The 23,422-nt window shown below is 46.5% G+C and overlaps 1 protein-coding gene across 1 annotated transcript in view; it reads right to left on the bottom strand.

Moving 5' to 3' along the window:
• The window catches only part of SLC25A42 (solute carrier family 25 member 42), a 40,268-nt gene extending 33,810 nt beyond the window's left edge, over window positions 1-6,458 (bottom strand). Inside the window, exon 1 of the mRNA XM_073661032.1 lies at window positions 6,328-6,458. The gene's annotated coding sequence lies outside the window, so the exon portion shown is untranslated. The remainder of the gene's footprint in view (window positions 1-6,327) is intronic.
• Window positions 6,459-23,422: the final 16,964 nt, after the last annotated feature.

Here is a 23,422-nt window from a genome sequence, read left to right as displayed (position 1 = left end):
GGATGGTGGGGTGGGTACGACCATATTCAGGAAGGAGACCTTGGTCAACTCTCTCCTGCATGCTTCATCTGCGCACACAAGATCCACAATTAACGCAGTACCTACAGGACAGTTTTTACGTCTTAGACGTATCTGTTCTGATGATGTGGATTTTAATGAGTGTGCGGTGGACATGCAGGAGAGATTTGTCTCGAGAGGCTACAGCAATCGTAGCATTAAGAGGGGCTATCAGAGAGAAGCGACCCTCCAGAAAGAGCTACTTGCACCTAAGCCGCCTTCGGGGTCTACCGGCCAACCCGTGGTGAGGTTCAGATCTACATTTAATAATCAGTGGCACGCTGTCAGGGGCATCCTTGATAGACACTGGCGGATCTTAAAAACTGACCCAAGTCTCCGGGAGTTTTAGCCGGATCATCCTCTTATGACGGCAAGGAGGGGCAGGAGTCTCAGGGATACTCTGGTGCATAGTAATTATGTACGCCAGAGCGCCCTGCCCTTCAATGTTGGTAACCCTAAATGGGGTTGCTATCCCTGTGGCTCTTGCCTCTCCTGCAGAAACATAGTCAGGACTAAAACATTTTCCAATGCAGATGGCACGAAAGTTTTTGACAACAGGCAATATATTTCCTGCAGCAGCGTTGGTGTCATTTATCATGCCACCTGTGGATGTGGGCTCATCTACGTGGGGCTCACGTCTAGGGAATTGAGGAGACGCGTGAGGGAGCACGTTTTGGATATTTTGGGGGCTGGGGAGGTGGAGGATGTATCATCACTTCGGACCCTGCCAAGACATTTTAAGCAATATCACCATTGCGAACCTAGGAGTCTGCAGATCTGCGGCATTGATCGGGTCCATCTGGGCCTAAGAGGAGGTGACGTAAAGAAGGCATTGGCCAAATTAGAATGCCGTTGGAACTATAGACTGGGAACTATGAACGATTGAGTTTTTCCCCCTTTCTCTAGCCCTTGGTGGTCGTCCGCCCCCTCCGTGTCTCCTCCTCCTTGCTACGCGGGCGCCCTCCGGGCATGACCCATGTTTTCTTGGCTACTTTATTATCTATGGGATTCACCCATTAGATTTAGTATGTTTTTTTTACTTCTCTTGGGAATGTCCTTGACATGATTTTTATAAATCCTCCTACCTGGATGTCTCCCCCTGGTGTACTTTGAGGGGAGAGGGGGGTAACAAAAATTCCCCCCACCCCTTTTTTTTGGAAAAAAAAAAAAATTGGGGGGATTTTTTTTTTTAGATTTATCTCTGCATTTCTGCCTCATATAGCTCTCTTTTTTCAGTCTGTCTTTTAGTAAGTGTGTGTTTTTATTTTTATTTTCAGCTCCCTTTTATTGCCCCCAGCCACTTTCTTCTTTCTTTCCTCTGGAGCCCTATCTGACCACTGGAAGAGAACCTGATTGCTTTTGGATGACAAATTGGCTAAATTTAAATAGAACTCTTTCCCTTTAAGGATAAGGAGCGGACATGGACACCTATTTATTATGGACATTTATTGCAACATCATCTGTTATGTATTATATGCATGAACTTTTGGTGCAGGGTGAGTGGGGTGACACTTGTCACTCCACCGATATGATGTATCTCCTTCTCCGTTGTTGAGTAGTCTGTCCTGCTCCATATTTATTCCTTATATGCTCATGATCGATTCCTGTGGTCTGACCTTGTGCGCATGCGCCGGATGCTGCGGTCATGTGGCCGCAACACGGTCTCGGGTGGATGGTGTCCCGGAACATGTGATGTCAGTGGGGGAGTTCCCCTCTTCCTGGACGCCGCGCCGCTGTCACTAATGTCTGCTGTTATGCGGCGACATGCGCCGCTATTGGTCAGTAACTAATTGCTTCACATGGGACCCACATGTATATAAGAGGCCCTGTATCCACACACACCCCACCACGCCCCCTGAGGAAGTACGGAAACAAGTGTTGGGGCCTCCCCTGACACTGCTGGTCACCTGTTTACTTTCACTAAGTATGTCTTACTTAACCCTTTCCATGTGATGTTTGTATTTTTTATGTGTTGCTGAAAAAAACCTCTGATGGTTGTTTATATTGTGACTTGTTATAGGTCACTTGATTTATGTTATTTTAACTTTTTCTGCACACAATGTCTGTGACTAATGGATTGTATAGGTTGGACTATGTGACCTAGTATAGGTCCAATGTGAATTTGATACCAGCGGTGTCTCTATCCCCTGCTGCCTCACATGCCTATTTTACAGTGGTGGCCAAAAGTATTGGCACCCCTGCAATTCTGTCAGACAATACTCAGTTTCTTCCTGAAAATGATTGCAATCACAAATTCTTTGGTATTATTATCTTCATTTAATTTGTCTTCAATGAAAAAACACAAAAAGAATTGTCCTAAAGCCAAATTGGATACAATTCCACACCAAACCTAAAAAAGGGGGTGGACAAAAGTATTGGCACTGGTTGAAAAATCATGTGATGCTTCTCTAATTTGTGTAATTAACAGCACCTGTAACTTACCTGTAACACCTAACAGGTGTTGGCAATAACTAAATCACACTTGCAACCAGTTAACATGGATTAAAGTTGACTCAACTTCTGTCCAGTGTCCTTGTGTGTACCACATTGAGCATGGAGAAAAGAAAGAAGACCAAAGAACTGTCTGAGGACTTGAGAAACCAAATTGTGAGGAAGCATGAGCAATCTCAAGGCTACAAGTCCATCTCCAAAGACCTGAATGTTCCTGTGTCTTCCGTGCGCAGTGTCATTAAGAAGTTTAAAGCCCATGGCGCTGTGGCTAACCTCCCTAGATGTGGACGGAAAAGAAAAATTGACGAGAGATTTCAACACAAGATTGTGCGGATGGTAGATAAAGAACCTCGACTAACATCCAAACAAGTTCAAACTGCCCTGCAGTCCGAGGGTACAACAGTGTCAACCCGTACTATCCGTCGGCGTCTGAATGAAAAGGGACTGTATGGTAGGATACCCAGGAAGACCCCGCTTCTTACCCAGAGACATAAAAAAAGCCAGGCTGGAGTTTGCCAAAACTTACCTGAGAAAGCCTAAAACGTTTTGGATGAATGTTCTCTGGTCAGATGAGACAAAAGTAGAGTTTTTTGGGAAAAAGCATCAACATAGAGTGTACAGGAAAAAAAAGAGGCATTCAAAGAAAAGAACACGGTCCCTACAGTCAAACATGGCGGAGGTTTCCTGATGTTTTGGGGTTGCTTTGCTGCCTCTGGCACTGGACTGCTTGACCGTGTGCATGGCATTATGAAGTCTGAAGACTACCAACAAATTTTGCAGCATAATGTAGGGCCCAGTGTGAGAAAGCTGGGTCTCCCTCAGAGGTCATGGGTCTTCCAGCAGGACAATGACCCAAAACACACTTCCAAAAGCACTATAAAATGGTTTGAGAGAAAGCACTGGAGACTTCTAAGGTGGCCAGCAATGAGTCCAGACCTGAATCCCATAGAACACCTGTGGAGAGATCTCAAAATGGCAGTTTGGAGAAGGCACCCTTCAAATATCAGGGACCTGGAGCAGTTTGCCAAAGAAGAATGGTCTACAATTCCAGCAGAGCATTGTAAGAAACTCATTGATGGTTACCGGAAGCGGTTGTTCGCAGTTATTTTGGCTAAAGGTTGTGCAACCAAGTATTAGGCTGAGGGTGCCAATACCTTTGTCTGGCCCATTTTTGGAGTTTTGTGTGAAATGATCAATGATTTGATTTTTGCTTCATTCTCTTTTGTGTTTTTTCCTTGCAAGCAAATTAAATGAAGATAATAATACCAAAGAATTTGTGATTGCAATCATTTTCAGGAAGAAACTGAGTATTATCTGACAGAATTGGGGGTGCCAATACTTTTGTCCACCACTGTATGTCTTTTCACACGTTATTTATACCTATGTGTTATTATTTTTTTATTTTTTTTTCTAAAAATACATAAAGCATTTATCTCTTTTAGTCAACATATGGTGCTTTAATTATGTTATTTTGGGGTTTTGAAAATACCTATGGTCTCTCTGGTTTATATAATGTTTAGTGGTATGCCCCCTATTACATCCAAGGTCCTATCTGTCATTGTTATTTTGTTTTCTAGAAATGTAGCACACAGATTGTGGAACAAAAGACATGATTATTCCCAGGGCAAGCTGCCCTGCAAGGAGATAAGACGCCCAACCATTGCTCAGGGAGGTGAAGGGCTCAGCAGTGTACAGGCTCAACAGAATGTCTATGGAGCCATACACCACTGTGTGCACAGGCTCCTACACTTTTTCTACCAGCTACCAACTTACTGACATTTTCCAGGAGAAATAGTAAAAGGTTCAGAATTGTTATTTTATCACAAATGCCATTATTTACTGAAACAAATGTCAGGTAGGATAACAGGTCCTCCTCTGCTACAGAACTCAAGGGGTGGTCTGAGTTTTCAAGACAGCGGCTGCAGAAGAAATGAAGTATTACATGGTGGCTAATGTGGAGGCTCTTTAGGCTCCTAAAGAGGGTTAGCAGCAGGGGACCAATTTCTAAGGCTACATGATATAAGATAAAGATCAATTGTGATTGTGGTTGCAAGAAAATTCTGCATGTTAGGAAATTCTGACCATATACACGGTCATTATTTCCAAACCCACTGTTAACTCACTGAGTAGTCCTAACCTAGGGCATAAGGGTCGTGGTTATCTTAGAGATATTATTAAAGCGTACCTGTCAGCAGGATTGTGCTCCGTAAACTACATAAACTGTCAGGTGGGCGACATTACACTGATTAACATGATACATTGGTTGATGAAATCCATGCTGTGGTTCTTGTGTAATCATTACTTTCAGTTTGGAGATAATGATGTGCTCGTGCTTTGGGGCGGCCTGTGGGTGGAACTCTATCTGGTGCTCTGCTTACATATTCATCTGTATGCTTTTATGACGGCTCATTGTGCCTTCACTGACCTGCCTCCTATTTTACATAATGCATCTAGTAGTGCAAGGCTAGGTAAAAACAGGTGACAAACCTTGATAAAGTGCCCCAAACAGGTGCCACTCCATTGCTGCCATTTAATGTGTGAGGAAGCCCAATTTTGTGTGGGTATTAACCTATACATGGTGGCATAATCTAGAGGTCTTCCCTGCCGCCTGCCCTATATGGCCGTCTAACCTAGAGGCGCTCCCCGCCGCCTGCCCTATATGGCCGTCTAACCTAGAGGCGCTCCCCGCCGCCTGCCCTATATGGCCGTCTAACCTAGAGGCGCTCCCCGCCGCCTGCCCTATATGGCCGTCTAACCTAGAGGCGCTCCCCGCCGCCTGCCCTATATGGCCGTCTAACCTAGAGGCGCTCCCCGCCGCCTGCCCTATATGGCCGTCTAACCTAGAGGCGCTCCCCGCCGCCTGACCTAGAGGCGCTCCCCGCCGCCTGCCCTATATGGCCGTCTAACCTAGAGGCGCTCCCCGCCGCCTGCCCTATATGGCCGTCTAACCTAGAGGCGCTCCCCGCCGCCTGCCCTATATGGCCGTCTAACCTAGAGGCGCTCCCCGCCGCCTGCCCTATATGGCCGTCTAACCTAGAGGCGCTCCCCGCCGCCTGCCCTATATGGCCGTCTAACCTAGAGGCGCTCCCCGCCGCCTGCCCTATATGGCCGTCTAACCTAGAGGCGCTCCCCGCCGCCTGCCCTATATGGCCGTCTAACCTAGAGGCGCTCCCCGCCGCCTGCCCTATATGGCCGTCTAACCTAGAGGCGCTCCCCGCCGCCTCCACTATGGTCGCCTAACCTAGAGGCGCTCCCCGCTATCTGCACTATGGCCGTGTAATCTAGAGGCGCTCCCCGCTATCTGCACTATGGCCGTGTAATCTAGAGGCGCTCCCCGCTATCTGCACTATGGCCGTGTAATCTAGAGGCGCTCCCCGCTATCTGCACTATACTCTACAAAGCCCTCATCCCAACTAGTCATATGAATCTAGATTTTCTGGGTCTGATCCTTATCTCACAGTTTGGAGATTTACAGAGTTGCTGGGGTTTGTAGTTCTCGCTTTACCTTACACTCCCGTGATGGCAAATGGTGAGAAGTGGGCAGCTGGTGGTGCCAGTGTCAGATCCACCCACCTATGTACGGGTTAATTGGTCTACAGCCAGATTCCTCTAAACAAAATGCTAAGCGTTCTGGCATGGATTACACGGAGACATGTGAGTGCCACGATCGCCATAACAACAAATATTATGAACGCTGAAGTAAACGAATGTGGTGAGAGGGAGGATGTGACATTGGTACTACAGAGACACACTGGCACACCGTAAAGTATGGCACTTTTAGGGCACAGACGTCACACCCCGCCTGCAGGTGACACTCACCTCTTCGGCCAGTCCTCAGATCCCTGCTTGTACAGTACAAGCGTCCACTCCAGGCCACCGTACACGGACTGAGTAGCCCGGACACGCCCTTCACAATGTTGCCCGCGGACAAGGATAATGCAATTGGTCCGCAAGATGAGAGTGACGGCTCAGTAAACCAATCAACATCTAGGGGACGTCACGCCGTCTGGTGGGACTGACAGGCCGTGTTTAAAACGATGATTGACGTAGGATTCACCCAATTATTAAAAAAGAGGGCGTGGTTACAAATCCCATGTGGCTGCTATTTTGGGGGGGGGGGGGGGGTGGAAGAAGGGTGAACAGAGGGTATAAGAAACGGGGTGAAAGGTGACAGAAGTGGGTGACGTGTCCACGGCACGTGCGGCTGACAGTTTAGTGCGCAGCGTGTTGTGGATGTGGCGGCAGAACTTTCCACGTTACCTCTAGGGATGGAGGGGTTAATAATAACGCGGCCTCCCCTGTGTACTGATGACCACCTGGGACAGATTCAGTGGTGGAAGTGTTCACATGCAGCGTTTTTGCTGTTTTTTCTGCAGCCAAAACCTGTTCACTTAGTAAAAACGCGCATAGCTATTCCCAAAACCTCTGCTGCGTTTATGGCACTTTCTCACTGCTTTGTGTGGGTCTAGAGACTGGCATGCTGCAGACTTAGAAAACGCTGCAGTTCTCATCTTCCCTCAAAATGCCTGTTTCTTAGGCATTCCTCACATGTATAAAGGCTATGTGCCCACGTTGCATTTATGAATCAGAAATTTTCTGCTGCATAAATGCAAGTCCTCTCCCGGAAAAACGCATGCGGAATTCCGCACGCGTTTATCGTGCATTTTTCGCGCGTTTATCACGCGTTTTTCACATGCGGAATTGCCTTGCGTTTTTTATGCATTGGACAAAGGCAATTCTGCTTGCGGAAACGCAAAATTAAATGACATGCTGCGGATTTTTGAACGCGGCATAAACGCTGCGGAAAAATCCGCAGCATGTGCATAGAAGTTGCGGAATCCCCTTGGGGACCATGAGGTGCGGATATACATGCGTTTTTCAAGCGTTTACGCTGCGGAAATTCCGCAGCATATACGCTTGAAAAATGCTACGTGGGCACACAGCCTAAAGCTGTCAGTCACAAATCATGAGCACGGAGTGACTAAACCATAACATTCGAGCACACTGAAGATACTCGGAAAACACCCGAGCATGCTCGCCGAAAGGGTTAACCGAACACGCTCGCTCATCACTACTGAGAGCAGCCATGTGCAGGTTCCTATTTCTAGAAGAAAGTGAATCATATGGCTCGGGGCCATCTCCAGGGTTATGTGGACCCTTGGCCGACACAGTGCCAATGGGACCTTCTTTGCTTTTGATTTTTCCTCTTCTTTCAAGAGCTGTAATTTTTTTTCTTTCTTTCAGCCTAAAAAGTTGTTTCTTTTCTGATGCGAGCTGAAGTTTTCACCATTTTTGGGACACATACAACTTTCAGAACTTTTCATTCTCTTTTTAGGGGGAGGAGATGTGAAAAAAATACAGCATTTCTGCCATTTTGAGTTTTTTGTCTTTGATTTTGGCATTCTGGGATAAATATTGTGATATTCTATTACACACACGACGATGCCAAATATGTTTGTAATTTTAAATTTCATTATAAGTCTGAGAAACGAAGGGTCACATAGTTTTATATTTTTTTACATTTTCTATTGCTCCCCCAGGAGATCAGAAGCTGCAATCACATGATCGCTTGTAGAATACACTGCAATACCGTGATATTGCAGTGTATTGTAAAATTGGCAATCTCCATTGAACACCAACCATATACAATCTGTTACGCACACGCCCAGACTGACTGGCGTGAGCGTGGTTAGTGATCCCACTAGACCATGAACCAAGGAGTGCCTGGAGGGGCGTGACTAAGTATCAACTCGGTCCGACCAAGGTCGCACGGCGGCTCAGTCGACTCCATGAACCAGGGAGGAACCGAGCAGAGGGACCAGGTGCTACTCCAGGTCAGACACCGGTCACAGCTGTTGACCCACACCGGGGAATGCAGGAACAGGCAGGTTAGGCTGGCATACTGACAGGTGGGTACTGGCAGGCACGGCTGGTATGCAGACAGGTGGGTACTAACAGGCACAGCTGGTATACAGACAGGTGGATACTGACAGGCATGGCTGGTATACAGACAGGTGGGTACTGGCAGGTAGGAACGCAGGCAGGATAGGGACCAGTAGAGACTGGGATACAGGAACAGAGCCGCAGGTGCGGCAGACAAGCAGAGCAGAGCAAAACCCGCAGGTGCGGTAGACAAGCAGAGCAGAGCAAAACCCGCAGGTGCGGTAGACAAGCAGAGCAGAGCAAAACCCGCAGGTGCGGTAGACAAGCAGAGCAGAGCAAAACCCGCAGGTGCGGTAGACAAGCAGAGCAGAGCAAAAACCCGTAGGTGCGGTATACAAGCAGAGCAGAGCAAAACCCGCAGGTGCGGTAGACAAGCAGAGCAAAACCCGCAGGTGCGGTAGATAAGCAGAGCAGAGCAAAACCCGCAGGCGCAGTAGACAAGCAGAGCAGAGCAAAACCCGCAGGCGCAGTAGACAAGCAGAGCAGAGCAAAACCCGCAGGCGCGGTAGACAAGCAGAGCAGAGCAAAACCCGCAGGTTCGGTAGACAAGCAGAGCGGAGCAAAACCCGCAGGTGCTGTAGACAAGCAGAGCAGAGCAAAACCCGCAGGTGCTGTAGACAAGCAGAGCGGAGCAAAACCCGCAGGTGCGGTAGACAAGCAGAGCGGAGCAAAACCCGCAGGTGCAGTAGACAAGCAGAGCGGAGCAAAACCGCAGGTGCGGTAGACAGGCAGAGCAAAACCCGCAGGTGCGGTAGACAAGCAGAGCAAAACCCGCAGGTGCGGTAGACAAGCAGAGCGGAGCAAAACCCGTAGGTGTGGTAGACAAGCAGAGCAGAGCAAAACCCGCAGGTGCGGTAGACAAGCAGAGCAGAGCAAAACCCGCAGGTGCGGTAGACAAGCAGAGCAGAGCAAAACTCGCAGGCGCGGTAGACAAGCAGAGCAGAGCAAAACTCACAGGCGCGGTAGACAAGCAGAGCAGAGCAAAACTCGCAGGTGCGGTAGACAAGCAGAGTGGAGCAAAACCCGCAGGTGCTGTAGACCAGCAGAGCGGAGCAAAAACCGCAGGTGCAGTGCAAAACCTGCAGGTGCGGTAGACAAGCAGAGCGGAGCAAAACCCGCAGGTGCGGTAGACAAGCAGAGCAAAACCCGCAGGTGCAGTAGACAAGCAGAGCAAAACCCGCAGGTGGGGTAGACAAGCAGAGCAAAACCCGCAGGTGCGGTAGACAAGCAGAGCAGAGCAAAACCCACAGGTGCGGTAGATAAGCAGAGCAGAGCAAAACCCGCAGGTGCGGTAGACAAGCAGAGCAGAGCAAAACCCGCAGGTGCGGTAGACAAGCAGAGCAGATACACACAATGTACTTACAATGTGTTATGATCTGCTACAGAGACTAAGGAAAGAGAGGAGATCTGTCCCTACAATAGAACTAAACTAGATCCCTACGATGTAACGGGGAACCTGATCCTGCGATCAGACCCGCTAAAGTCCTCGGCTAGTCTGAACGCAGACCTATAGATGTGAGGGAGGGATCCCTACAAGATCTAGGGACTGGGAAAAGTTGGACACCTCCTAGCAGAAATAGTAGCAGTCAAAGACAAACACACAACAAAAAGGCATAGGGGTCAGAAGACCTAGCAAAACTAACAGAGAACGGCAACAGAGCAACAAGCTAGCTCAACAGTAGTAAATACAAATGAAGTCCAGCAAAGCCAGGAGGGCGGAGCCGGATTAAATAGGCAAAATGGTCATGTGACCAGCAAACTAAAAAAAAACTAACAGGAGAGTTGTAACAGTACCCCCTCTTCTAAGAGGATCCTCCGGATCCCCTAGGCCCAGGCTTACCAGGAAACCTCCTGTGAAACGCTCGGACAAGTCTGGGAGCAGAAACATCATCCGCCCTCACCCATGAGTTATCCTCAGGTCCGAAACCCTTCCAAGCAACGAGATACTGCAAACTCCCTCTATACCGTCTAGAATTTAGGATGCGGGAAATTTCATATTCCCCGTCCTCCACCACCGGAGGAACAGTGGCAGAGGCGTCACCATCCGACACATCAGCTTTTTTCAACAGAGAAACATGAAACACCGGATTAATCCTCCAGGACGTAGGAACCTCCAGCCTAACAGCAGATTGGTTAACTATCTGAAGTACCTTAAAGGGCCCTACGAACTTGGGACCCAATTTTTTAGAAGGAATCCTCAATCGCAGATTCTTAGAGGACAACCAAACCATGTCACCAACAGCAAACAAAACCTCTTGCCGTTTCCTATCAAAGTACCTCTTAGATTTCTTGTTAGCCTCCTGAAGATTACCACACACATCCGTCCAAACTCTCTCCAAATCACCGGAAAAACTCTCCTCCTCAGGCACAGCCGAAACCAATTTGGAAAATGACCCAAAAGACGGATGTCTCCCAGAACAACAAAAAAAAGGCGAACACCCAGCAGAAGAGGATGTATGGTTGTTAAGAGCAAATTCAGCAAGTGGCAGAAACTCAGACCACCCCTCTTGATTGTCTGCCACAAAACAACGCAAGAACTGCTCAACATCCTGGTTCTTTCTTTCTGTCTGGCCATTAGACTCAGGATGATATCCGGATGAAAACGACAAATGAACTCCCAACCTGTCACAAAAGGCACGCCAAAAACGAGCCACGAACTGAGGTCCCCTATCAGAAACAATGTCAGTAGGAACACCATGTAGTCTGACAATTTCCTTGACAAAGGCCTTGGAGAGTGTCTTAGCGCAAGGCAGTTTGATGAAGGGAACCAAGTGACACATCTTGCTAAAACGGTCCACGACCACCCAGATGACCGTGACACCTTCAGAGGGAGGAAGGTCAGTAATAAAGTCCATAGCCAGATGTGTCCAAGGTGCACTAGGAACCTCCAGAGGCCAAAGCAACCCCGCAGCAGGAGCATGCGAAGACTTGGATCTTGCACACACAGTACATTGGCGCACCCACTTAATGACTTCCTTCTGCCATCCAGGCCACCAAAAACTGCGACCCACAAGTCTCTTGGTCTCAGAAATTCCTGGATGACCTGCCAACCGAGACTCATGACACTCAACAAACAAATCTCTCCTAAAGGTCCTAGGCACAAACAACCTCCCATGGGGAGTGTTAGATGGGGCATTCTCCTGTGCTTTAAGAATCTCATCCTCCAAAACGGAGTCCAAAGCAGCAATCACAACACCTTCTTGTAAAATGCTCTCCTCTTCCTCCTCAACACCGACCATGGGAGAAAAGCTGCGAGACAAAGCATCCGCTTTAACATTCTTGGTACCCGGGATGTAAGTAACGGAAAAATTAAACCGCGAGAAAAAAAGTGCCCACCTAGCCTGACGGGCATTCAAGCGCTTAGCAGCATCAAGATAGATCAGATTTTTATGATCAGTGAAAACCTGAATGGGAAATTCAGCACCTTCCAAGAGATGACGCCAGTGTTCAAATGCGAGTTTAATCGCCAGCAATTCCCGATTACCAATATCGTAATTAAGTTCAGTCTCGGAAAATTTTTTTGAAAAAAAGGCACAGGGATGTACTCCATCCTTGTTTTCCTGAGACAACACCGCACCAACCCCCACCGAAGAAGCATCAACCTCAACCAAAAACGGCTTAGTCACATCAGGCTGCATAAGGATGGGAGCAGAGGTGAACCTCTCCTTTAGAAACACAAAAGCTTCAATGGCCTCAGAAGTCCACTGAACCGCATTAGCACCTTTCCTGGTGAGATCGGTCAGCGGTTTGACAATAATAGAAATTTTTTTTATGAATTTTCTGTAATAATTGGCGAAACCCAAAAACCTCTGTATCGATTTCAAACCAATAGGCCTAGGCCATTCCTGCACAGCTTGAACTTTAACCGGGTCCATCTCAAAACCTTCACTGGAGATAATGTAGCCCAAAAAACTAATTCTCTGTACAGCGAACTCACATTTCTCCAGCTTAGCAAAAAGCGAATTGTCCATTAATAACTGTAATACCTCACGTACGCTCCGCCAATGAGACTCCAGATCCGGCGAATAAATCAAAATGTCATCCAAATACACAACCACATTTTTGCCGATTAAAGGTCTAAGGATATCATTAATAAGATTCTGAAAAAATGCTGGAGCATTGGTGAGACCAAAAGGCATAACCAGATTCTCAAAATGACCCACAGGAGTGTTAAAAGCAGTCTTCCATTCATCACCCTTCTACATGCGCAACAAATTGTATGCCCCCCGGAGATCAATTTTAGAGAACCACTTGGCCCCCACTAACTGGTTAAATAAATCAGGAATCAATGGCAGTGGGTAAGGATTGCGTACAGTAATTTTATTAATCTCACGAAAGTCCAGACAAGGACGTAAACCACCATCTTTTTTTTTTACAAAAAAAAATCCAACAGCCACAGGAGACTTGGAAGGCCTAATGTGACCGGCGGCCAAGCTTGTCTGTATGTATTCTTCCAAAGCCTTTCTTTCAGGAATAGTAAGATTAAATAAACGACTCTTAGGAAGAGTCGCGCCAGGGACAAATTCAATGGTACAATCATAGTCTCTATGGGGAGGCAAAACCTGCGACTCCTCCTCAGAAAAAACTCTCCAAAAATCCTGAATAGGTACAGGCAATTCCCCTCTATCCACAGCAGCAATGCGCCCGTTACAACACTTGTCATAACACTTAGGGCTCCAGGACTTAATTTCATTGGTAGACCAATCCAGTACAGGATTGTGCAATTTTAACCAGGGTAACCCCAATATTACTGGAGAAGGCAAATTATCCAATACCACCAAATCCAAATTCTCTTGATGAATACCATTAATAGTGAGGGGAAATTCACAGACCTTGTGAGTAACACTCTTCAAGGGAGAGCCATCAACAGAAACCACAGCAATAGGGGATGACAAAGTTTTAGGTTCTAATCTAAGTTTTTCCAAGAATCCCCCATCAATCACATTCACAGTAGATCCACAATCCACAAATACCCGAAATTCAATTAATTCATCCTGAGCAGCAGTAGTGGCAGATAGGAATACTCCTAGAATTTAAACAGGCAATACGAGCATGACTGACCATTTTTTTTTCTTTCTTCTTACGAAGCACACAGCTGTTAATAAAATGACCAGAATTTCCGCAATAGAAACACAAGCCTTCAGAAAGTCGGCGGTCTTTTTCCTGAGAGCGGGGTGCCATCGCCCCAATTTCCATCGGCTCTCCATTGTCAGCACAGAACCTCTCAGGACTCGAAGCTGACATAGCAGAGGATTTGCTCTCATTAACCCTTTCACGCAGTCTCCTGTCCACCCGTATAGCTAATTGCATTGCCTCCTGCAAGTTTCCAGGTGTGGGATAAGCAATCAGTAAATCCTTTACCCTTTCACATAGCCCTGCAAGAAACAAGCTTATCAAAGCAGAATCGTTCCACCCCACCTGGGCAGACCACCGACGGAAGTGAGAACAATATTTTTCCACATTACCTGATCCCTGCCTCAAACGTCTTAATTCAGACTCAGCAGATGAGACACGATCAGGATCATCGTACAACAAACCCAAAGCAGAAAAAAAACTATCCACTGATCTAAAGCACGGATCACTAGGTTGGAGAGAGAAGGCCCATCCCTGAGGATCTTTGCGCAAAAGTGACATTATGATCCCTATGCGCTGTGATTCATTACCAGAGGATCCGGGTCTCAAACGAAAATATAATAGACAAGCATTTTTAAAAGAAAAAAAATCTTGTTGTTCGCCAAAAAATAGATCAGGCAGACGTACCTTAGGTTCCACAAAATGCGCTCCAGAACAGCTACTCACGTGTTGTTGGAGCTTGGTCACTTCCAGAGAGAGTCCCTGCAAGCGTTGAGCCAAATCTTGCACCGAGACCATGATGGAAAACTGGAGGTCTTTCCTTAGAGAAAATTTTTTTTTTTATGGCTGGACTTACTGTTATGATCTGCTACAGAGACTAAGGAAAGAGAGGAGATCTGTCCCTACAATAGAACTAAACTAGATCCCTACGATGTAACGGGGAACCTGATCCTGCGATCAGACCCGCTAAAGTCCTCGGCTAGTCTGAACGCAGACCTATAGATGTGAGGGAGGGATCCCTACAAGATCTAGGGACTGGGAAAAGTTGGACACCTCCTAGCAGAAATAGTAGCAGTCAAAGACAAACACACAACAAAAAGGCATAGGGGTCAGAAGACCTAGCAAAACTAACAGAGAACGGCAACAGAGCAACAAGATAGCTCAACAGTAGTAAATACAAATGAAGTCCAACAAAGCCAGGAGGGCGGAGCCGGATTAAATAGGCAAAATGGTCATGTGACCAGCAAACTAAAAAAAACCTAACAGGAGAGTTGTAACACAATGAAGTAGCGAGTGGACACTAAACTCACAAACAGAAGTACAGAGACAACGAGTTGAAGTTAGGTGCAGGTTCAGACACTGCAGGAAAAGGGAAGATACGAACATAGAGGCAAACAAGTAACGGGCTAGGACACTGTTCTGACAGGAACTGAACCAGGAACAAGATACAGGAACGAGCCTGGGAACTCAGCCCCCAGGGTGGCGGAAACAAGACTAGAAGTCACAGATACAGGCAACGGGCCTGGGTATACAGCCCCCAGGGTGGCGGAACAGACTAGAAGTCACAGATACCGGTAACAGGCCTGGGTACTCAGCCCCCAGGGTGGCGGATACAGACAAGATACAAGACAGGACCTGGCAACTCAGTTGCACAGAACACACTAAAAGAAAGTGTTGCTCAGGCACCTCCTACTGGGTGGAGGGGGTTTAAGTATCCAGTGACTCACAACAATAGGCTGGGGACGCATTAGGAGTGCGCACACAGTAACTATAAGAATCAGGCAGTAACCGCGCCGCCGCCCTAAGCAATCAGACAAGAGACATGCACACAGCAGGTACTGGAGCAAAGTGTGCAGCCAGGACTGATAGGTAAGATGGTGGTCTTGCATGGTGGGAGGTGGTAAGCCATGCCAGCACGCCGCCAGGGATGTTACACAATCTTTCAGGAGGAGCCACAGGTTGGGCTTCATGGCTGTAGGAATATGGCAGACACTGGGACCTTCAGTAAGGCCCATAGCTGTCATGACAGTACCATCACAACCTTGCAATCATGTTGCGGGGATGTGGGCAATAGTCATAGGAAGGGACACTTTCCTCCATTTCCACTCTTTTAAATGCCACTGTCACGATTGATATTTACATCTATGAGGTAAAAATGCTACGATCAGAGCTAGCTCCATTGCAGACTCGTGTGCTGGCTGTATAACACAGCCCCGGAGCAACACAACACCGCTCGCTGAGCGCAGCTCCGGGGCCCACTCGCTGGAGCGAGTCATTCTCCCTGGCTCCTCTGCGTGAGCAGTCAGATGGGTTACAGCGGGGGACATATTCGGACAGGTGAGTATCACAATTTTTATATTTTATTCTTTTTTTACACCAGGACACAGTGGGAGCAGAATACTACTCTCGCCATTGTCCCTTGCTCGCGCTGATAGCAGCGCCGGCAGGGGACAATGATGAGGGCAGCGTTCAGCACCCGGCGCTTGGGAACAGCGTTAACTGTACCGTTGATTCCCAAGCGCCGGTATGTGTGCTCCTGATGTGGCACACTGTTGCCACTTGGGTGGACACGGATATCTCCGGTACTGTTTTTTCCAGAACCGGAAATATCGGGACATGTGAAACCGGACTTACTCTGGATTATGTCTGGCCTCTGCTCAGCTGTGTTCTTTTTTTCAGAGGTTCACAAAACTGTGGCCGACGGCACTTTTATGCACGACTAATAAAAAGAGGGACACCGTGGGATCACAGGCCAGACGGTGACCACGGTGCCTCCATCTGCCTCCTTATAGGGAATCTTCCGCCGGTTCTGTCTGAATCACGTATTTCAGAGATTTACACGGAAACCCCGGTGTAAGCGCTCAGTGCAGAGCGCAGGATAAATGTGAGTCGAGCCATACTGCGATCTTTGGGAGGCAGAATGAACAAATCAGCAGCAGGTGAACAATTTTTATTTATTTTTTACACTGTTCCTCATGCGGTATAAGTGATTAGGCAACTTTATTTTTCGGGTCTGTGCGATTACAGCGATACCAGATTTATATCGGGTTTTTATGATTGACAGCTGTCACACACTAAAAAACGCTTATTTTTGCAAAAACTAGATTTTGAGAGCTATAATTTTTCCATATTTAGGCCGACAGTCATGTAAGGGCTTGTTTTTTTGCGGGACAAGTTGACGTTTTTATGCGTACCATTTTCAGGCACGTGACATTTTTTGATCGCTTTCTATTCTGATTTTTGGGAGGCAGAATAAACAAAAACCAACAGTTCAGGTATTGTTCGGGGTCTTTTTTGTTTGTTTTTTATGCCGTTCCACGAGCGGTAAAATTGATAACGCGGCGTTATTCTTCGGGTCAGTACATTTACAGCGATACTACATTTTTATAGTTTTTTTATGTTTTGGAATTTTTACACAATAAAAACTTTTATAGAAAAAAATATATTTTTTTTGCATCGCTTTATTCTGAGAGCTATAACTTTTTTATTTTTCTGCTGATTGAGATGTGTGACGGCTTTTCTTTTGCGGGACATGATGGCGTTTTCAGTGGTACCATTTTTTATTTATATTCATCTTTTTGATCGCGTGTTATTCCACTTTTTGTTCGGCGGTATGATGATAAAGCCCCTTTTTTTGCTTAGTTTTTTATTTTTTTACCGTGTTCACTAAAGAGGTCAACTAGTGGGACAGTTTTATAGGTCAGGTCGTTCCGGACGCGGCGATACCAAATATGTGTACTTTTATTGTTTTGTTTTTTTTTTCATAATATTTATTTATAAGTACAATATATAATATATTTTTATTATTATTTTTAATTTTTTTAAAAAATAGTTTTACAACCTTTTTTTTTTACTTTTGTTTCTACTTTGTCCCACTATAGGATTTACACTTTCTGCAGGCTGAACACAATCAGTGCAGGATCACTGCTATACCTTATGATCTGTTAGCCCTGCAGACACAAGCTAGTTTGACCATGCACTGCGCATGATCAAACTAGCTCGCTAGTGCCTGGTGACCCGGATGTTGTCATGGCGACATCGGGTCACTATGTCAACGATCTGGACCCACGCTGATAGCGCGGGGTCTCCGATCCAAGGTAAGAGGGGCTGTTTTTCCTCTCCCTGCTCCCAAAATGCTGCGATCGACTTTGAACGCAACATTTCGGGGGTTAATGTACCGGGAGCGTTGCGGGACCGCTCCTGGCACCAAGTACCGGGTGTCAGCTGTCAGAATCAGCTGACACCCGGCGGCGATCGTGCCCGCACAGCCTGTGTGCTGGCGCGATCGCCGGTCCATAATAGTAAGTACCTGATCCATAAGGCCCAGGGCACAGTGACGTACTATTACTGACTACGTTATAAAGGGGTTAAACACACTTGAATATGCTTTTTGTTCAGCGATGGAGTCTTGCATGGTGAGCGTGCAGACAGGCCATGGAGGTTGAGTGCATTACTTATAGTTTTCTTGGAAACAATTGTACCTGCTGATTCCAGGATTTTCTGTAGCCTTACACAGGTGGTCCTTGGCTCTTGGACAACTCTTCTGATAATTCTTTTACTCCTCTGAAATCTTGTGGGGAGCAACTGGTAATGGCCGGTTTATGGTGAAATGATGTTCTTTTTCCGGATTATGTCTCCAACAGTGCTCACTGGAACCTTAAAGGGGTTTTCCCACAAACAAAAGTTCATTGTAATCAATGGCTGTATCTGACCATGTACGAAACATACCACATCTCCTGGGCAGGGGAGGAAGCAAAAGAGAATACAGATATTACAGCAGGGGATCACAGCTGATTCTTTCTGTGAGGTAAAACATTTCCCTGCCTGTTTTTAAACAATGTTTTACTTCAAAGAAAGAATCAGCTGTGATCCCCTGCTGTAATGTCAGTATAGTCTCTTGCTTCCTCCTCTGTCCAGGAGCTGTGGTATGATCAGACTATGTTGTGTACACGGTCAGACACAGACATTGATTAAAGTGAACTTTTGTTCATGGGAAAACCCTTTGAAGTAGTTTAGAAATTCTTCTGTAACCAATGCAATCAGTATGTTTAGCAACAGTAAGGTTGCGAAGGTCTTAAATCAGCTCTCTAGTTTTACCCATCATGAGATGTTTCTTGTGGGGCACCTTGGTAATAAGACACCTTTTTTATGGGCCATCAGTTGAACCAGCTAATATTATTTTTCATTAAGTGGCAGGATTGCTTTCTAGTTACTGATAGATTTCAGCTGGTGTGTTGACTTTCCATTGCTTTTCGCACGTCTTTCTTCATGTGTTCAATACTTTTTCCCTGTGTAATTTCTCATTATTACACAACTTAATTTATGAACATCTATGGTTTGATTTATTAGCCTGTGTAGATTGGATGGGTTGTTACCGACATCTGGCGAGAATTTCATGTCAATAGCACCTTTAGAAATATATTTACTTAGAAAATTGGTGACATGTTCAATACTTATTTCACCCTCTATACACACTCCTCAACAATAAAATTGCATGAACAAGAAGGAAAAGTTGTGAGGTTATGGAAATCACAGGATGGATAGACATGTTAATTACATGGAAATGTTGAAAAAAATGGAAAAAACAAAATTCAAAACATTCCGATTGTTACGCTCACGCTCGGACTGTTCAGCGCCAGCGTGGATCGTGGTCCCACTGTGCTGTGGAGCGAGGAAAACCTGGAGGGGCGTAACTAAGTGCTACAATAAGACAGACCCCGGATGCACAGCAACTGACGGTGCCGCGATCCGAGGAGAGCTCGGATGGGGGTGGGGGGCGAGACCAGGTGCTACTCCATGGAAGACCTCGTACACATGGCAGCTGACTCTCAAGTAGGTATACAGACTGGCAGGTATAGGACCCAGTTTAGACTGGACGGGTAGGAACAGCTTCAGGAAGAACTGGGTCACTGGCAGGTACGACTGGAATACAAGAAAGGAAAGGATCCAGTTCAGACTGGACGGACAGGAACGACTTCAGGAAGAACTGGGTCTCTGGCAAGGGGGTACTGGACCACAAGTGCAGACAGACAGGGAACCGCAGATGCAAACAGGATCAGGTTCACATAGAACAGACTGGGTCAGCTAAGGACAAGTACACACAGGACAGACAGAGCCAGACTCACACAATATACTTACAATGAAGTAGCAAGTGTACACTCAAACCACTAATGTTGCAAAGAGGTAACAGATTAGAGATAGGTACTGGTTCAGGCATTGCAGTTTTCAGAGATATGTACAGGTTAAGACACAGGGAATTTAGGAAAAGATCCAGACTTAGATACAAACAGGTTCAGGGATTGGTTCTAATTCAGACAAGGGCAGACATAGGTACAGAATCAGCCCTCAGGGTGGCAGGAACAGGAAAGATCAGATAAAGTTACAAATTCAGGGTTCAGGCCTGGGTATTCAGCCCCCAGGGTGGCAGAAACAGGACAGGACCTGGCAACTCAGTAATTGCACAAACACACTAAAAGAGAATGTTGCTCAGGTGGAGGTACTTTAAGTACCAAGTGCCTCCCAGCAATAGGCTGGAGACACATTAGGAATGCAGGAATCAGGAAGTGCACATGTGGGTTCCCTAAACATGCAACCAGGAAACATGCACAGCAAGCAGAGGACAAGGAGCACACTGCACGGCCCGGGTGGTGAGTAAGTCGGTGTCACGCACATTGTAGGAAAGACTAAGTGATGAGGGGAGGGTAGCCCAAACGCTAGGGAAAGGGGGAGTGGAGACCCCTAGGCAGATCTAATATCACCCTACCAGTCCTACTGTCCCTATATAGGTTCCGCACCTATCTCCGAACAGGAAATCGAATTCCTGTATATCCCTAGAGCTTGACCCTAGGAAGGGAGGGGTAGTGAGCACTGGTCAGTCCCCACTATAAACTAAAGACAACAAGGGAGACAAACAAAGGGGGGGGGATTAGATTGAGCAGACACCAGAGAGATAACACCAAACATCCTCCAAAGGCACCAGAGAGGAAGCTAGCCGACTGCTATTGCTCCAAGCCTTCACAAGGGAAAATGAGAATATAACCGGTGACTCCCTGAAGCAGACAGAGTTTATAAACACCCAGACCAGGGTGTGTCAATCAGAGCAGGAGGGACGTTGCCACTGGGTCCAAAAATCAGAAGGATTAAAAAGGCGTCTGCAATGCCAAAAGCAGTGACCTTCTGCAGCCATATCCAGAGTGACTGTCTGTTACATCTGACACACCCATGACAGTCGGTGTCCCTACATGGTGGGGGATGGGAAGCCATGCAGGGATGCAGGCAGTGGTGTTAGGCCACGGCCCTACTATCAGCATTTGGTCAGTATTTTTTCTCAGGAGTGGGAGCCAAAACCAGGTGAGGAACAATCAGAGAAAAGGTACAATAGAAACAAGTCACCAATTCTGCATTTATCACCCACTCCTGGTTTTGGCTCCCACTCCTGAGAAAAAATACTGACGAAATACTGATAGTGGCCTTACATCGATATATTCAGTATGGAGTATGAGCACCACATGTAGAAATACTCACATGTACATGCCTTGGCTGCTATCAATGAGGTTCTTAATGGTTGTCTGAGGAAGATTCTGCCATGCACTTGGGCACATACTTCTTATGATCTATATGGATGTATTTTTTGAGAACTTAGGCTATGTGCCCACGATGCAGAAATGAAGCAGAAAATTTCTGCAGCATTTCTGCATCTCCCTGGCAGAAAAAACGCATGCAGATTGTGCATGCGTTTTTCCTGCAGAATACATGCGGATTCACATGCGGATTCACATGCAGATTGACAAGCGCTTTCCAGGCTATAGCATCACTTGGAAAGTGCTTGACAACTAGGTCACACTGTATAAATCCATGCAAACGGCATGGATTTATATAGTGTGACCGTAAAAATAAAATAAAATAAAGCTATACTCACCCCCGATGTCCCGGCGTGGCTGCAGCGCTGCTTCCTCGCTGGTTCCTGGCTGCCGGCATATCGCGAGACAGAGCGGTGAAGGGCCTGCGGTCACATGACTGTGATGTCACTGAAGGTCCTTCAGCGCTGCCGGCATGCAGAGAGAAGCCGTCGGACAGGTGAATATAAACTTTATTTATTATTTTATTCTTTTTTTTTACAGGTACAATGGTACCCAGGTCTGGATGAGAGTCTTCTCTCCTCCAGAACTGGGTACCATCCGCACATTGAAACGCATATTATCCGCTCATACAAATGTACAGTCGCGGTTTCTGTGCGTTTCAATGCAAGTCAATGGCGGCGCTTCCGCTGCGCTTCCGCAAAATTAATGAACATGCTGCGGATTTTTGTACGCAGCATAAACGCTGCGGAAAAATCCGCAGCATGTGCTTAGAACATGCGGAATCCCCTTGGGGACCATGGGGTGCGGATTACCTAGCGTTTCACAAGCGTTTCCACTGCGGAAATTCCGCAGCATAAACGCTTGAAAAACGCTACGTGGGCACACAGCCTTAGTGTTTGAAAAAGGAGACGCCCTTGTTAATATCAGTCACAGATCAAGGTGACCCATTCAAATCAGTGGGTTCATGAAAAAAAATGGACAACAAATGGATGTCATCTGTGTCACCTGGGCACAGTCCAGTTGTTGCTGTAGGAGACTCTTTTTTTTTTTTTGATATGCAAAAAAATATATACAAATTGATGCAACACTGATGGTAAAACAGCTAAAAGGAGCAAAACTGGATAAAAATCAAATCCAGTGCACTGATGAAAGACGGTTCATTTTATTTCTCGTATGCAAAAATAAAATGGATGTCTGAATGAGACCATAAAGGGGTTGGCCACCTTTGGGAACAATTTTTTTCTTTACTTAAAGGGGTGATCCAGAACCTAACATGTATTTTCTAAATATCTATCCTTACACCCTAATCACTTTTGTATTTTTTCCCGCTAATCCCTGAATGTGTTTTTTTTAACTCACTTCCAGTGAGTCTCAAACGGGACGTCACAGGAGGCTGGGGCGGCACACACTTCCACGCAGTGTCTATCGCCCCTCCTAGAACAGGACGTCACAGGGGACAGCGCTGCAGTTACTCACTAGTTTCTTGCATCGCTGCACCCTCTGGAGACATCCTGGATCCGGATGATGGACCCTGTGGGAGCTGTGAGTGCAGTGCTGGCACTCTGCTTCTATCTCCACAGCCGCCGTATCAACTTTGAAAGAATGGGTCGGAGATAGAAGCAGTGAGTGACACCAGCGCCGCCCTACAGATTCTAGCACCACCCTCAAACAAACGGTCATCAGCGGGCAGCGCTGGTGTCACTCATTGCTTACAGCACTGCCCTCAAGCGAATCATCAGCCGTTGAAAGTGTGGCACAACAGATTTTTAAAGGGACAATAATCTCTCATATTTTGGATGACATGCCCAAAAAGAAAATCTGTTACCAGGTTTTTTCCACATAATCTGAGAGCAGCTTAATGTAGAGACAGAGACCCTGATTCCAGAGATGTATCACTTACTGAGCTGTTTGTAGTAGTTTTGATAAAATCGTTTTTTATCGGTAGGAGATCAATAGAGAATGAGTAAACCTGCTGACATGTAGTCCTCCATATTCATGAGCTCTGTATAACCCCGCTCCCCCCTCACTGATTAGCAACTTTCTGGCTATGCACAGTGTATACCGAGAGCTGCCAATCAGAACTGCTAAATCTACAGCAGATAAAACAAAACTGCAGCAAACAGCTCAATAAGTGATACATTGCTGGAATCAGGGTCTCTGCCCCTACCAAATGCTGCTCTCAGACGAGTCAGCAAAAACCTGGTGACAGATTCTCTTTAATGGGCATGTCATCCAAAATGTGAGATATTAGTGTCCCTTTAAAAATCTGTTGTGCCATACTTTCAATGCAGGAAGGAAACTGAACCCTTGACAACAGA

Source organism: Phyllobates terribilis, unplaced genomic scaffold (genome assembly GCF_046119375.1).
Source record: "Phyllobates terribilis strain yellow unplaced genomic scaffold, ASM4611937v1 Scaffold_1__5_contigs__length_1240528914, whole genome shotgun sequence".
In the NCBI taxonomy this organism is placed as follows: Eukaryota; Metazoa; Chordata; class Amphibia; order Anura; family Dendrobatidae; genus Phyllobates; species Phyllobates terribilis.
The sequence above is the reverse complement of the archived record's forward strand: the minus strand, read 5'-3'. Positions and strand labels throughout refer to the sequence as shown.